Source organism: Lactuca serriola, chromosome 7, assembly GCF_051521515.1.
Source record: "Lactuca serriola cultivar US96UC23 chromosome 7, Lser_US96UC23_V15, whole genome shotgun sequence".
Lineage (NCBI taxonomy): Eukaryota > Viridiplantae > Streptophyta > Magnoliopsida > Asterales > Asteraceae > Lactuca > Lactuca serriola.
In genome coordinates, this window is record NC_136414.1 from 195,660,220 (window position 1) to 195,675,746 (window position 15,527).

Sequence of the window (15,527 nt, forward strand, 5' to 3'; positions counted from 1 at the left end):
AGTCCTATGAGTACATGTATCCATATGAAATGCATCAGGATTTGCTGGACAGGTATCACCAGAGCGCGAGGCAAGAGCGCTATGAGATCATTACTAACATGCTCACCGCTAAGATGGGGAGTGGAGAATCCCTAACCTCTCATTTGCAGAATGCAGAGGTATGTTGATCGTCTTCTCAAACTTAATGTTAAGTTTGATGAGGATTTGGGTATCGACATAATCCTCCACTCCTTGCCCTCCTGCTACAATCAGTTTAGGATGACCTACCATATGAACAAAGAGGAGATCTCCTTGACCAAGCTCCAAGGACTCTTGAGGACTGCTGAGAGCAACCTCAAAGATAAATCCGTCCCACCATCCCCTGCTGTGGCCACTCCTGTGATGGCGATAGGTCAAGGAAAGGGTAAAAAGAGGAAGGCTCCATGTAAGAGCCACCATAAGGGGAAACTCCGTGATGGTTCGTCCTCAAGTGGGACCAAAGCAGGCCCGTTAAACCCTCTTCCGATCTTAAAGAAGCAGAGTGCTTCTATTGCCACCAGAAGGGCCACTGGAAGCGAAGCTGCCCTCAATATCTGCAGGACATAAGAGATGGGAAGATCAAGCCCACATTTGCAGGTATGTGATCTATTAAATCTAATAACTCATCATTTGCTACTTCATGGGTTCTTGATACAGGATGTGGTTACCACATTTGTTCTGATTTGCAGGGCCTAAAAAGAAGTAGGGAGATGGAGCATGGGAAGATGAACCTGATTATGGGAAACAGAAGATCGTCACCTGTGACCAAAGTCGGTGTTTATTCTTTAGTGTTGAGTAATGGGTTAGGAATAGATTTAGAGAATTGCTGTTATTCGCCAGATATGGCAAGAAACATTATTTCTTTTCACGGGTTGTTTAGACAAGGTTTCAAATATTCTTTTGATTATAGTAATGTTTCTATTAATGTTTATTTGAATGGTGTCTTTTATTTCAATGCATTACCTTGTAATGGGATTTATGAATCTGTGATGATTGTTGATAATTTTGGAAATAATGTTTTGAATATTGATTCGTCTACTAGTCTAGAGAAAGCATGCTTGTGGCATTGTCGCCTTGGTCATGTCAACAAGAAACGCATAGCCCAACTCCAAAAGGATGGAGTGTTGGAGTCATTCGACCTTAGGGACGATGACACGTGTGAGTCTTGTTTACTTGGGAAGATGACCAAGTCACCCTTTACTAGCACTTGTGAAAGGGGTGAGGGTTTATTGGATCTCATACACACCGATGTGTGTGGACCCTTTAGATCCACCACAAGGGATGATTGCCGCTTCTACGTGACTTTTACAGATGATTATAGTAGATATGCATATATATACTTGATGAAACAAAAGTAGTGTTGGAATAGTGTCTAAGGCTGCAACTATATTAGGCAAGTATTTGACCCGATTGTGCATGGTCCTTTTGGGTTGTCTTCACCATAGCAACTTGATAGGATGATTTATTAAGAGAGAGTAAATATTATTAATATATTATGAGAATAATATAAAGAGTGATATATTGTTATTTGATTAATATAAGTCATAGAATTAATTAGAATTAATTTGGTGACTTAAAGAGATTAATTAAATAAAGGGGTATAAACTGTCAATTGTTTGATAGTTAAGCTTTAGACTATAAATCCTTGTAGATATACAAGGGACGAATTCTAGAAGCTAAAAGGATAGCTAATTCGTCCAAGGCTTATCTATGGAAAGGATTTGGATAGCCTTAAGAGAAGATTATCCAATTAGGGTTTAGGTTGTAACCCTTAAGAAGTCTACAAGTATAAATAGACCGCATGGCATAAGGAAATCGGCACCTCTCCTAAAGCAAGAGAACCCTGGCCGATTTCCTCCCCTCTCCTCTCTCCTAAATCATCTTTCTTGCTATTGGTGTTTGTAAGCCATTAGAGGAGTGACATTTGTGACTCTAGAAGCTCCAAGACCTCAAGATCAACAAGGAACTCAAAGGTATGATTCTAGATCTGTTTCAATGTTTTTATTTAACCTTATTAGTCATTAGAAGTCTTGGATTCAAAGCATGTTTATTAGAAAGCCTAGATCCAAGCATTAGGGTTTTGCATGCGCACATAGGAAAGTTCTTATGGCTAAAACCCATCAGTGGTATCAGAGACTAGTTTGGTTTTCATTAAATTGTTGCTTGATTAACTAAAACAAACCTGCAAAATTCGATTTTTTTGGTTTCTGAGTCATGGACTCGGCGAGTTCCAAAGTGGACTCGGCGAGTAGGCCTGACTCGACGAGTCCCTTTGTGCACTCGGCGAGTCCAGGCGTCAGGAATGGCCAGATTTGGGATTTTTTCATAATTATCTTATGGAAACTTACCTTAATCATAATAGATCAATCTAAATCCGATTTTTTGATATATATGACTATTATCTTGATCTAGTTAAAGGTATTTATCATCAAATAAAATATTTAATTTCCTTATATGATAATTAATTAATTATTTTAATTATTTTGGTAATTATCTTTCAAAGAAATCTTGAATAAAATCAAATATAGATAATTAGGATATTAATTGTTAATTGGAATTATTTGTTATTTGATCCTCCATGTTTTAAATGTTTAAAACTTGCCCTCAAGTTTTGAAATTTATATTTGTGATTAAAAGTTTTAATTTAGACAACTTAAATTTCAAACCCTAGATTTTAAAAGGTTTAAAATACAACCCTATACTAATATGATATTACTAGTATAATATATATGTATAACTAAATGCTAGTCTTACCGTTAGTAGGCCTCATTCACGAAGCCGATCTATAAGGTGGGTATAAGGTTGCGGCCTATAAAATGGCGCTTAATGGTGTACACTCACACCCACCGCTTGCTTGATTGGTGGAGGGTCGTTAGCCGAACGGGTAGGATAGGGCAACCTCATCCTCTCATTAAAAGTATAATAAGTAATACAAAGTAACTACACATATTTTAAAATTTCCCAATCTTAGTTACTTTAGGAAAAGTGAATTGATGCAATCCCATGAAATTACACTTTGCATCATTGCTAAGAAGTTAGTGGAGCGTGTGTGGTTTACCGGCACACTAATTGGTTCTAAGCAAAGGTGGCAAAGGGTGATTCATTGTTTATCATAGTTTGATGGAGCGTGTGTGGTTTACCGGCACATCGAATAGGTGATCGTTACAATGAAGGCACCATGTGAATTTGCATGGTAATTCACACCCGCTTTGTGATCCTCGGCATCCCAGTCACAAACAAGAGGGGCATATCGAGATTTAAACATGCCATTGAATAGTTTCAATGAATCTCATCCGAACCTAGGAATTCTCAAAAACACTTAGGACTAATAGTTTAAGTTTTGTGATGGAGAATTAGTGAATCGTCATTCACTTACCTTTAATTTATTTGCATGTTAGATTACGGCATCCCTTTTCTAGTATGTAAATATTATTTTTGGATCCTAGCCCTAATTTTTCTTATTGGGTGATAATTAGGGATTCTTATTCTAATCTATCTTTGTCCTTTTCTTTTGTAGATGTCGAACGCTAACAACGCTGCTGCTAGTTCTTTCACGTTGATGAGCCTTTGCCAAAAGGTCACCTTCGATAGAACAAACTTTAGCGAATGGATAAGATACATTCGCACCATTGCTCGCTATGAGGATAAGGAGTATGTCCTCGATGAGAAGCTCGAGAAAATCAACCCCGAAATCGCTACTCCGGCCGAAATCACCACTTTTCAGACTCACGAGCGAGATGCAATGAAGGTACATTGCATCATGATTGCCACCATGAACTCCGAATTCCAAAAGTCCTACGAGGACATGTACCCGTACGAGATGCATCAAGACTTATTGGAGAGATACCACCAGAACGCGAGACAAGAGCGTTATGAGATTTTCACTAACATGATTTCCGCCAAGATGGGTCATGGAGAATCTCTTACAGTGCACTTGCAAAAGATGCAAATGTATGTCGACCGCCTTCGCAAGTTAAATGTTGACTTTGGGGAAGACTTGGCGATCGACATGGTGCTTCACTCTTTGCCTCCGATGTACAACCAATTTAGGATGACCTACCACATGAACAAATAGGAGGTCACCCTAAGCAAACTCCAAGGTCTCTTGAGGGTCGCTGAGAGAAACTTCAAGGACAAGTCTGTTGCACCTACTCCCAATCCAACTACTACTCCTGTCTTGGCTATTAGTCAAGGAAATGGAAAGAAGAGGAAAGCTTCATCGAAGAACTATTGCAAGGTCAAAGCCCGAGATGGTGCCTCTTCTAGTGGGACGAAAGTTGATCCCGCTAAGCCCTGTCCTAACCCGAAGGAGGCAGAGTGCCACCACTGCCACAAGATAGGACATTGGAAGAGAAGCTGCCCAGAGTACCTGCAAGCAATCAAAGAAGGAAAGATCAAGCCATCTTTCGCAGGTATATATACAATTAAATCTAACGATTCTAATCATGCTATTTCTTGGGTTCTTGATACCGGTTGTGGTTACCACATTTGTTCTAATGTGTAGGGACTAAGAAGAAGTAGGGATGTGGAGCAAGGAAGGATCAATCTAATCATGGGGAACAGAAGATCATCACCTGTGACCAAGATTGGAGTGTATTCTTTAGTGCTTAGGAATAGTTTGGTTTTAGATTTGAACAATTGTTGCTATTCGCTAGAAATGGCCAGAAACATCATTTCATTTCATGGTTTATATAGACAAGGATTTAGATTTTCTTTTAATAATGAGAATGGTTTTATTTTAGCTTATCTAAATGGTGTCTTTTACTTTGAAGCTATACCATGTAATGGAATATATGAAACCGTTATGATTGTTGATAACTTAGGAAATGATGTTTTGAATATAGACTCTTCCACTAGTTTGGATAAAGCATCCTTGTGGCATTGTCGTCTTGGACATGTCAACAAGAAACGCATAGCCCAACTCCAAAAGGATGGAGTGTTGGAGTCATTCGACCTTAGGGAAGATGACACATGCGAGTCTTGTTTGCTTGGAAAGATGACTAAATCACCCTTCACGAGTACATGTGAAAGGGGTGAGGGACTATTGGACCTACTACATACCGATGTATGTGGACCGTTTAGATCAACCACGAAGGATGGGAACCGCTTCTACGTGACTTTTACCGATGACTATAGTAGATATGGGTATATCTACTTAATCAAGCAAAAGTCAGAAACCTTTGAAAAGTTCAAAGAGTTCAAGAATGAAGTAGAGAATCAATTAGTCAGGAAAATAAAGATGCTTCGATCCGATCGAGGAGGAGAGTACCTATGTCTTGAATTCCACGATTATCTCAAGGAGTGTGGAATAGTTTCACAATTAACGCCTCCTAGGACACCACAGTTGAATGGTGTGGCAGAAAGGCGTAATCGAACCTTATTGGATATGGTTCGCTCTATGATGAGTCGTGCTTCACTACCTATCTCTTTTTGGGGGTATGCCTTAGAGACTGCCACCCATATCCTTAACCGAGTCCCTACCAAGAAGGTTGCCAAAACACCTCACGAGATGTGGACAGGGAAAGCTCCCTCGTTAGCACATATCAAGGTTTGGGGTTGCGAGGCTTTCGTAAGACGAGATACTCACGACAAGCTTGAACCTCGAAGTGAGCGATGTATTTTCATCGGCTACCCGCAGACATCCTTTGGATATCTCTTCTATAGACCGAAGGACAATGTTGTCTTCGTTGTGAGGAGAGGAGTTTTCCGAGAGCGAGAACTCATAAGCCAAGGAGACAGTGGGAGGAAAATCGAACTTGAAGAGATTCAAGAGTCGATAGATGAAGGAACCTCTACCGCTGGCACTCAACCCGAGGAGGAAACTCCGGTTGAACCGATTGACGAATCCTTACCTCTTAGACGTTCCGATAGAGTTAGAGTTCATCCCTAATTTATGGTTTTCATATTACTACCGAAGGGGACACGTATATTAGTGATGGTACACTAGTAAATCTTGATGAACCTAATAGCTATAAGGAAGCCATGGCAGGCCCGGAGTCTGCGAAATGGAAAGAGGCAATGGATAGCGAGATCCAATCCATGTATGATAACCAAGTTTGGAATTTGGTTGATCATGTGCCCGGACGTAAGACCGTTGGGTGTAAGTGGATCTTCAAGAAGAAGACCGACGTGGATGGAAAGGTACACACATATAAAGCGCGATTGGTTGCGAAGGGCTTTACTCAAACTCCCGGAGTTGACTATGATGAGACCTTCTCACCAGTTGTGAAGATTAAATCTATTAGAGTGATGCTAGCTATTGCCGCATTTCATGATTACGAGATTTGGCAAATGGATGTCAAGACCGCTTTCCTTAATGGAAAGTTGGCGGAGGATGTTTACATGGCTCAGCCAGAGGGGTTTGTGGATCCGAAGCATCCAAATAGAGTGTGTAAGCTTGAGAAGTCCATTTATGGACTTAAGCAAGCGTCTCGCAGATGGAATCTTTGCTTCAATGAGAAAGTCAAAGAGTTTGGATTTATACGAAGCGAAGACGAGTCTTGTGTATATGTCAAAGCTAGTGGGAGTATAGTAAGCTTCCTCGTTCTATATTTCGATGACATATTACTCATAGGAAACGACATCCCGACTCTGCAGGAGGTTAAGTCCTTGCTCGGGAAGTGCTTCGCTATGAAGGACCTCGGAGAGGCTTCTTATATTCTGGGAATAAGGATAGTAAGAGAAAGAAGTAAGAGACTAATTGGACTTAGTCAAAATCCTTACTTAGAAAAGGTACTAAAACGTTTTAGTATGGAAAACTCAAAGAAGGGAGAATTACCGATACAAAGTAATGCCAAGTTGAGTAAGACTCAAAGTCCGATACCGAAGCTGAGATAGCAGAAATGAGCCGAGTACCATACGCTTCCACAGTTGGCTCAATCATGTACGCTATGACTTGTACTCGCCCTGATGTAGCCTTCGCTTTGAGCATGGTTAGCAGATATCAAGGGAATCCTGGCAAAGCACATTGGATTGCGGTGAAGAACATCCTTAAGTACCTTCGGAGGACGAAGGAATGGTTCTTAGTCCTTGGAGGGAGTGATGACTTGAAGGTGCGAGGGTATACTGACGCCAGTTTTCAGACCGACAGGGACAACTACCGTTCGCAGTCGGGCTGGGTCTTTACCCTAAATGGAGGAGCAGTGACATGGAAGAGTTCCAAGCAGGAAACCGTAGCTGATTCAACGTGCGAATCAAAGTACATTGCAGCAAGCGAAGCGTCGAAGGAGGCAATATGGCTAAAGAACTTCATCGGTGATCTTGGAGTTGTACCTACCATAAAGGAGCCAATGGAGATTTTTTGTGATAACGAAGGCGCGGTTGCCTTGACCAAGGAACCGAGGGATCATGGTAGATCAAGACATATCAACAGAAAATATCACTTCATCAGACATCGTGTAGAAGAAGGACAACTCATAGTGAAGAGGATATCATCAGAAGATAACCTAGCAGATCTGCTTACGAAGGGACTGAGTAGGGTTAAGCACTTGCAGCATGCTAGAAGTATTGGGCTGAAGGATGATATAAGCATAGATTAGATAGTATTAGAAACGTGTAATAGATAAATGTAATTAACATTTGATGATTAAATAAAGAGGTTTTATTTATGAGTAATGTTACTGTCTTATGTTAATTGTTTAGCTATTGTTTCATTTTGCATGTTTTGACTTCCAGAATAATTGAAATTATTAAGAATAATAGAAATTGTTCAAATGGTCCACAATAGTTCATATGTTGGCAGTAGATATGAATGAAGATTGTCATGAATTGGTGTGTAGAATGTCTAAATGGTGTTAGACATAGCAAAGGGTTGCTGCAACGTTCATGAGTGCTTATGAACTAGTTTTGAGCATTGGAACAAACCCGCGCTTGCTGGAATCGCCTTATGGAATACGATATAAAATATGATCGCAAGACGATAATATCATATAGTCTTAAAACTTAGATATATGGTTTGTTATTTGTTAATTGATTGTACATTGATAATGCGAAAACACATCAGTAACTCGGTGTTATAAAACCCATTGTTGTGTATAGTTGGTTAATAAATAAGTAAATGCATATAAGTCGAAGTTTATCTGTAACTTTTATCTAAGAAGGTAAAAGCGATATCTCGGCCGCTCGATGATTTGATTTGACTTATGTGTCGGGCCCGGTCAGAACTAAATTGATGTGTTCGATTAAGTTCTATGTCAAAAGAATCAGAGATCGAGAAACCTAAATGCTTGACTAACCATTCCATAGGATTGTCAGCATGATATCTAAAGAGGACTGTACGTTCCCTTATCTAAAGGACAAGATTGATTAGATCAGAGTTGACAGCATCTTTGAGAGCTACGATTGCAAACCGAATTGTACTTGTGCATATAGTTACTAGACTTATCCAAGTGGGAGACTGTTGGAATAGTGTCTAAGGCTGCAACTATATTAGGCAAGTATTTGACCCGGTTGTACATGGTCCTTTTGGGTTGCCTTCACCATAGCAACTTGATAGGATGATTTATTAAGAGAGAGTAAATATTATTAATATATTATGAGAATAATATAAAGAATGATATATTGTTATTTGATTAATATAAGTCATAGAATTAATTAGAATTAATTTGGTGACTTAAAGAGATTAATTAAATAAAGGGGTATAAACTGTCAATTGTTTGATAGTTAAGCTTTAGACTGTAAATCCTTGTAAATATACAAGGGACGAATTCTAGAAGCTAAAAGGATAGCTAATTCGTCCAAGGCTTATCTATGGAAAGGATTTGGATAGCCTTAAGAGAAGATTATCCAATTAGGGTTTAGGTTGTAACCCTTAAGGAGTCTACAAGTATAAATAGACCCCATGGCATAAGGAAATCGGCACCTCTCCTAAAGCAAGAGAACCCTGGCTGATTTCCTCCCCTCTCCTCTCTCCTAAATCATCTTTCTTGCTATTGGTGTTTGTAAGCCATTAGAGGAGTAACATTTGTGACTCTAGAAGCTCCAAGATCTCAAGATCAACAAGGAACTCAAAGGTATGATTCTAGATCTGTTTCAATGTTGTTATTTAACCTTATTAGTCATTAGAAGTCTTGGATTCAAAGCATGTTTATTAGAAAGCCTAGATCCAAGCATTAGGGTTTTGCATGCGCACATAGGAAAGTTCTTATGGCTAAAACCCATCAAGTAGGAAACCTTTGAAAAGTTCAAAGAGTTTAGGAATGAAGTGGAGAATCAGCTGGGCAGGAAAATCAAGATGCTTCGGTCAGACCGATGAGGAGAGTACCTAAGTCTTGAGTTTCACGACTATCTAAAGGAATGCGGAATTGTTTCGCAATTGACGCCTCCGAGGACGCTATAATTGAATGGTGTGGCTGAGAGACGTAATCGGACCTTGTTGGATATGGTTCGTTCTATGATGAGTCGGACTTTGTTACCAATAGCTTTCTGGGGGTATGCCTTAGAGACTGCCGCCCACATACTTAACTTAGTTCCCACCAAGAAGGTTTCCAAGAATCCTCACGAGATGTGTACATGGAAGGCTCCCTCGTTGGCACATATCAAGGTTTGGGGTTGTGAGGCTTTCGTAAGACGAGAGACTCACGACAAAACAGAACCTCGTAGTGAGAAGTGTTATGTCATTGGCTATCCGCAGAAGTCTTTTGGCTACCTTTCCTATAGACCGAGTGACAATGTTGTCTTCGTTGCTAGAAGAGGAGTTTTCCGAGAAAGGGAATTGATAGGCCAAGAAGACAGTGGGAGGCAAATTGAACATGAAGAGATTCAAGATCAAAGCGATGAAGGAACCTCTAACACTGGCACTCAACTTGAGGAGGAAACTCCTGTTGAACCTGTTGACGAGTCCCTACCTCTTCGACTTTCCACTAGGGCTAGGGTTCCACCCCAGTTTTATGGTTTTCATATTACTACTGAAGGGGATACATTTATTAGTGATAGTACACTAGTAAATTTGGATGAACCTAGCAGCTATAAGGAAGCCATGGCAGGCCCGGAGTCTGCAAAATGGAAAGAGGCTATGGACAGTGAGATTCAGTCCATGTATGACAACCAAGTTTGGAATTTGGTTGATAATGTAACGAGTCGTAAGACAGTCAGGTGCAAGTGGATCTTCAAGAAGAAGACGAACATGGATGGGAAAGTGCATACTTATAAAGGGCGATTGGTTGCGAAGGGCTTTACTCAAACTCCCGGAGTTGACTATGATGAGACCTTCTCACCAGTTGCGAAGATAAAGTCTATTTGGGTGATGCTTGCCATAGCTGCGTTTCATGATTATGAAATATGGCAGATGGACGTGAAAACCGCTTTCCTTAATGGAAAGTTGGCTGAGGATGTCTACATGAATCAGCCAGAGGGTTTTGTCAATGCGAGGCATCCAAATAGAGTATGCAAGCTTGAGAAATCCATTTATGGATTGAAACAAGCATCTCGCAGATGGAATCTTTGTTTCGACGAGAAGGTTAAAGAGTTTGGCTTTTTGCGAAGCGAAGATGTATCTTGTGTTTATGTCAAAGCCAGTGGGAGTAGAGTAAGCTTCCTCGTATTGTATGTCGACGACATACTACTAATAGGAAACGATGTTCCAACCTTGCAGGAGGTCAAGTCCTGGCTTAGGAAATGTTTCGCTATGAAGGACCTCGGAGAGGCTGCTTATATTCTGGGAATAAGAATTGTAAGAAAAAGGGAAAAGAGACTGATAGGACTTAGTCAGGATACATACTTGGAAAAGGTACTAAAGCGTTTTAGTATGGAAAATTCCAAGAAAGGGGAGTTGCCAATCCAAAGCAATACCAAGCTGAGTAAGACTCAGAGCCCGAGTACAGAGACAGAGATAGTTGATATGAGCAGAGTACCTTACGCTTCCGCAGTAGGCTCTATCATGTACGCTATGACCTGCACTCGCCCTGATGTGGCCTTCGCTTTGAGCATGGTCAGCAGATATCAAGGGAATCCTGGTAGAGCTCATTGGATTGCCATTAAGAATATTCTTAAGTACCTTCGGAGGACCAAGGAATGGTTTCTAGTCCTCGCTGGGAGTGATAACCTAAGAGTACGAGGGTAAAGTGACGCTAGTTTTCAGACGGATCGAGATAACTTCCGATCACAGTCGGGCTGGGTCTTTACCCTAAATGGAGGAGTAGTGACTTGGAAAAGTCCCAAGCAAGAGACCGTAGCTGATTCAACGTGCGAATTAGAGTATATTGCGGCGAGCGAAGCGTCAAAGGAGGCTATATGGTTGAAGAACTTCATTGGAGACCTTGGAGTTGTGCCATCCATAAAGGAGTCGATGGAAATTTTCTGTGATAATGAAGGAGCGGTTGCCTTGACCAAGGAACTGAGAGATCATGGCAGATCTCGACATATTGACAGAAAATACCATTTCATCAGACATCGGGTAGAAGAGGGACTCCTCGTTGTGAAGAGGGTATCATCAGAAGAGAACCCAGCAAGATCCCCTTACGAAGGGACTGAGTAGGGTCAAACATTTGCAGCATGCTAGGAGCATTGGGCTGAAGGATGATATAAGTTTGGATTAGATAGGAAATGTGTAATAGATAGTTTGTACTTGACATTCGATGAATAAATTAAATTGTGTTATTTATGAGTAAAGCTACTATCTTATGTTGGTTATTTATCTATTGTTTCCATTTTGAATGTTTTCACTTCCTGAATGATATGATTATTCAAAAGGTCCACAGTCGGTCATATTTTGGAAGTAGGTATGAATCAAGACTGTCATGAATTGTTTGTAGATTGTCTAAAAGGTTTTGGACATAGCAAAGGTTTGCGGCAAAGTTCATGAGTGCTTATGAATATGAGTTGAGCATTGGAATAAACCCGAGTTTGCTGTATCACTTAGTGGTCTTTTATCTTAAGGGATCACAAAGCGATAACATCATATAGTCTTAAAACTTAGAGATATGGTTGTTGTTTGCTGGTTGGTTATACATTGATAATGTGTAAACGCATCAGTAACTTGATGTTGTAAAACACATTATTGTGTGTGATCCATTAGTAAATAATAGATGCATATGAGTCGAAGTTAATCTGTTCCTTTTATTCTATGAGAATAAAAGTGATATATTGGCCACTTGATGATTTGGTTTGACTTATGTGTCGGGCCCGGTCAGAATGAAGTTGATGTGTTTAACTAAATTCTATGTCAAACAAATCGGAAATCAAGGAACTACTGCTGGACAATAAGCATTGTCAGCATGATATCCAGAACAGAGGATTATACGATCCCTTATCTAAAGGACAAGTTGATCAGAGTTGACAGCGAAGTATAAGAGCTACGATTGCTAATCGGATTCTGAAGTCATATGTGAGATATAGTTACTAGACTTATCCAAGTGGGAGACTGTTGGAATAGTGTCTAAGCCCATAACTATATTTGGTATGTACTTGACCCGGTTATGCATGGTCCTTTTGGGTTGCCTTCTCCAAAGCAACTTGACAAGGTAATTTAAGGAGAAAGAGAGAGTATTATGATTTATTAATATATTATAAGAATAATATATTAAAGGATAAATCATATTTATTTAATTAGTATTGGTCATAAATTAATTAGGAATTAATTTGGTGGTCAAAAGAGATTAATTGAATAAAGGGGTAAAAACTGTCAAATGTATGATAGTTAAGTTTTAGGTTAAGGAAATCTAATGGGCTTAAGGGGGAACGAAATTATGATGGGTATCCATCATATTTTCGTCCAAGGGCCTTATTCCAGAAGGTTCCATGGGCTGTTTTGTAGCTAAGCTGTCCATTAGGGTTTAGAGTGAAACCCTAGTAACCTATAAGTATAAATATGACCCCTAGGGCATGAATTCGGCTACCACTTGATTCTAAGAGTACCCTAGGCCGATTTCTAGCCTCTCTCTCCCTCTTTCATATTGCCTTCTTGCTTGTGGGGTTTGTGAACCATTAGAGGAGTTGCATTTGTGACTCTAGGCTCAAAAGAAGAAGATATACAAGATCTAAGCCAACTATTGAAGAGGTAAACATCTAGATCTGATTCTATATGTTATTTTTGTTGTTTATATGCTAGATTAGGGTTTGTAAGTCTTGGAATCAAAGCATGTTCAACAGTGAAACCTAGATCCAAGAATTAGGGTTTGTATGAGCACATAGGAATGTTTCTTATGCATAAAACCCTTCAGTGGTATCAGTGCTATGATTGGTTTCAGTTGTATGTGATGCTTAACTGCTTTAATTATGGAAAACCGATTTTTTGGTCCCTGCCAACCTCAACTCGGCGAGTCAGTACCTGGACTCGGTGAGTTAGCCCCTACTCGGCGAGTCCAGGTCTGACTCGACGAGTCAGTTCGTCAGGCAGAGGGATTTTCGGGTTTTGGCTGCTGTTTTGACTTGGACTTGATGCTTAATTTGTTTTATGAAGTTAAAATCCGAATTTATCTAAATTAAGTGTTTATCCTTGCCAAAAGAATAGATAATTTCAAATCCTTTTAAATATTAGTTATTTATGTGATAAATATGGATTATTTAAAAGTTATTTGCTAATTATCTAATGACTAAAATTAAGATTAGGTCAAATATAGATAATTATGAAACTAATTGGTTAATTTGAATTATTTGTTATTTGATCCCTTATGTTTTGAAAAGTTCAAAACTTGCCCTCAAGTTTTGAAATTTGAATTCATGATTAAAAGTTTAATTTTGAGTAATCTTAATTTCAAACCCTTAGAATTTTACAAGTTTAAATTTCAACCCTATACTATTATATATTATTACAAGCTTAATTAATATATATATATATATATATATATATATATATATATATATATATATATATATATGTATGTATAACTTAAAATGCTAGTCTTACCGTTAGTAGGCCTTATTCACGAAGCCGGTCTATAAGGTGGGTATAAGGTTGCTGCCTATAAAATGGCGCTTAATGGGTGTACACTCACACCTACCGCTTGCTTGACTGGTGGAGGGTCGTTAGCCGAACGGGTAGGATAGGGCAACCCTCTCCTCATTAAAAGTATAATGTTGATTATAAGGTAACTACATGTTTTACAAATTCCCATTCCTAGTTACTTTAGGGTAAAATATGAAAATGATGCTAATCCATGGAATTACACTTTGTACCCTTGTCAAACGTTGATGGATCGCGTGTGGTTAACCGGCACATCAATTTGGGGATGACATTGGTAGCGAAGGGTGACTCGATGTTTGTCATAGATCAATGGAGCGTGTGTGGTTTACCGGCACATTGATTAGGTGATAAAGACATTGAGTGCACCACATTGATTCGCATGGTTATTCATAAATTTGTTTGCGATCCTTGGCATCCAGTCGCAAATTTGAAATGCATATCGAGATTTAAACATGCCATTGAAAAGTTCAATGAATCTCAAAGATCTAGGAGATTTCAATACATTTAAAACCTAAATTGCTTTTTCGTTTTTCATGGTGAGAATTAGTGAATCGTCATTCACTTACCTTCAAATTATTTACTTTTAGAGTACGGCATCCCTTTCTAAGTTGTAAATAATGTTGTTGTATCCTAGCCCTAATTTCTCATTTGGGTGTTTAATTAGGGCTTCATTTCTAGTCAAACTTTGTTCCTTTACTTTTCAGATGTCTGCAAACAACAACAACAACAACGCTTTTGGGTCATTCTCGTTGATGAACTTGTGTCATAAAGTGACATTTGATTGTTCTAACTTCAACGAGTGGATGAGGTATATTCGCATGATCACGTGCTACGAGGACAAAAAATATGTCCTCGATGAAAAGCTTGAGAAGATCAACCCAGATGTTGCTACTCCTGAGGAATTGGCCGCCTTTGAGGCCCACGAGCGTGATGCCAAGAAAGTTCACTGCATCATGCTGGCCACCATGAACCTCAAACTCCAAAAGTCCTATGAGTACATGTATCCATATGAAATGCATCAGGATTTGCTGGACAGGTATCACCAGAGCGTGAGGCAAGAGCGCTATGAGATCATTACTAACATGATCACCGCTAAGATGGGGAGTGGAGAATCCCTAACCTCTCATTTGCAGAAAAGGCAGAGGTATGTTGATCATCTTCTCAAACTTAATGTTAAGTTTGATGAGGATTTGGCTATCGACATAGTCCTCCACTCCTTTCCCTCCTGCTACAATCAGTTTAGGATGACCTACCATGTGAACAAAGAGGAGGTCTCCTTGAGCAAGCTCCAAGGACTCTTGAGGACTCCTGAGAGCAACCTCAAAGACAAATCCGTCGCACCATCCCCTGCTATGGCCGCTCCTGTGATGGAGATAGGTCAAGGAAAGGGTAAAAAGAGGAAGGCTCCATGTAAGAGCCACCATAAGGGGAAACCCCGTGATGGTTCTTCCTCAAGCGGGACCAAAGCAGGCCCCGTTAAACCCTCTTCCGATCCTAAAGAAGCAAAGTGCTTCTACTGCCACCAAAAGAGCCACTGGAAGCGAAGCTGCCCTCAATTTCTGCAGGACATAAGAGATGGGAAGATCAAGCCCACATTTGCAGGTATGTA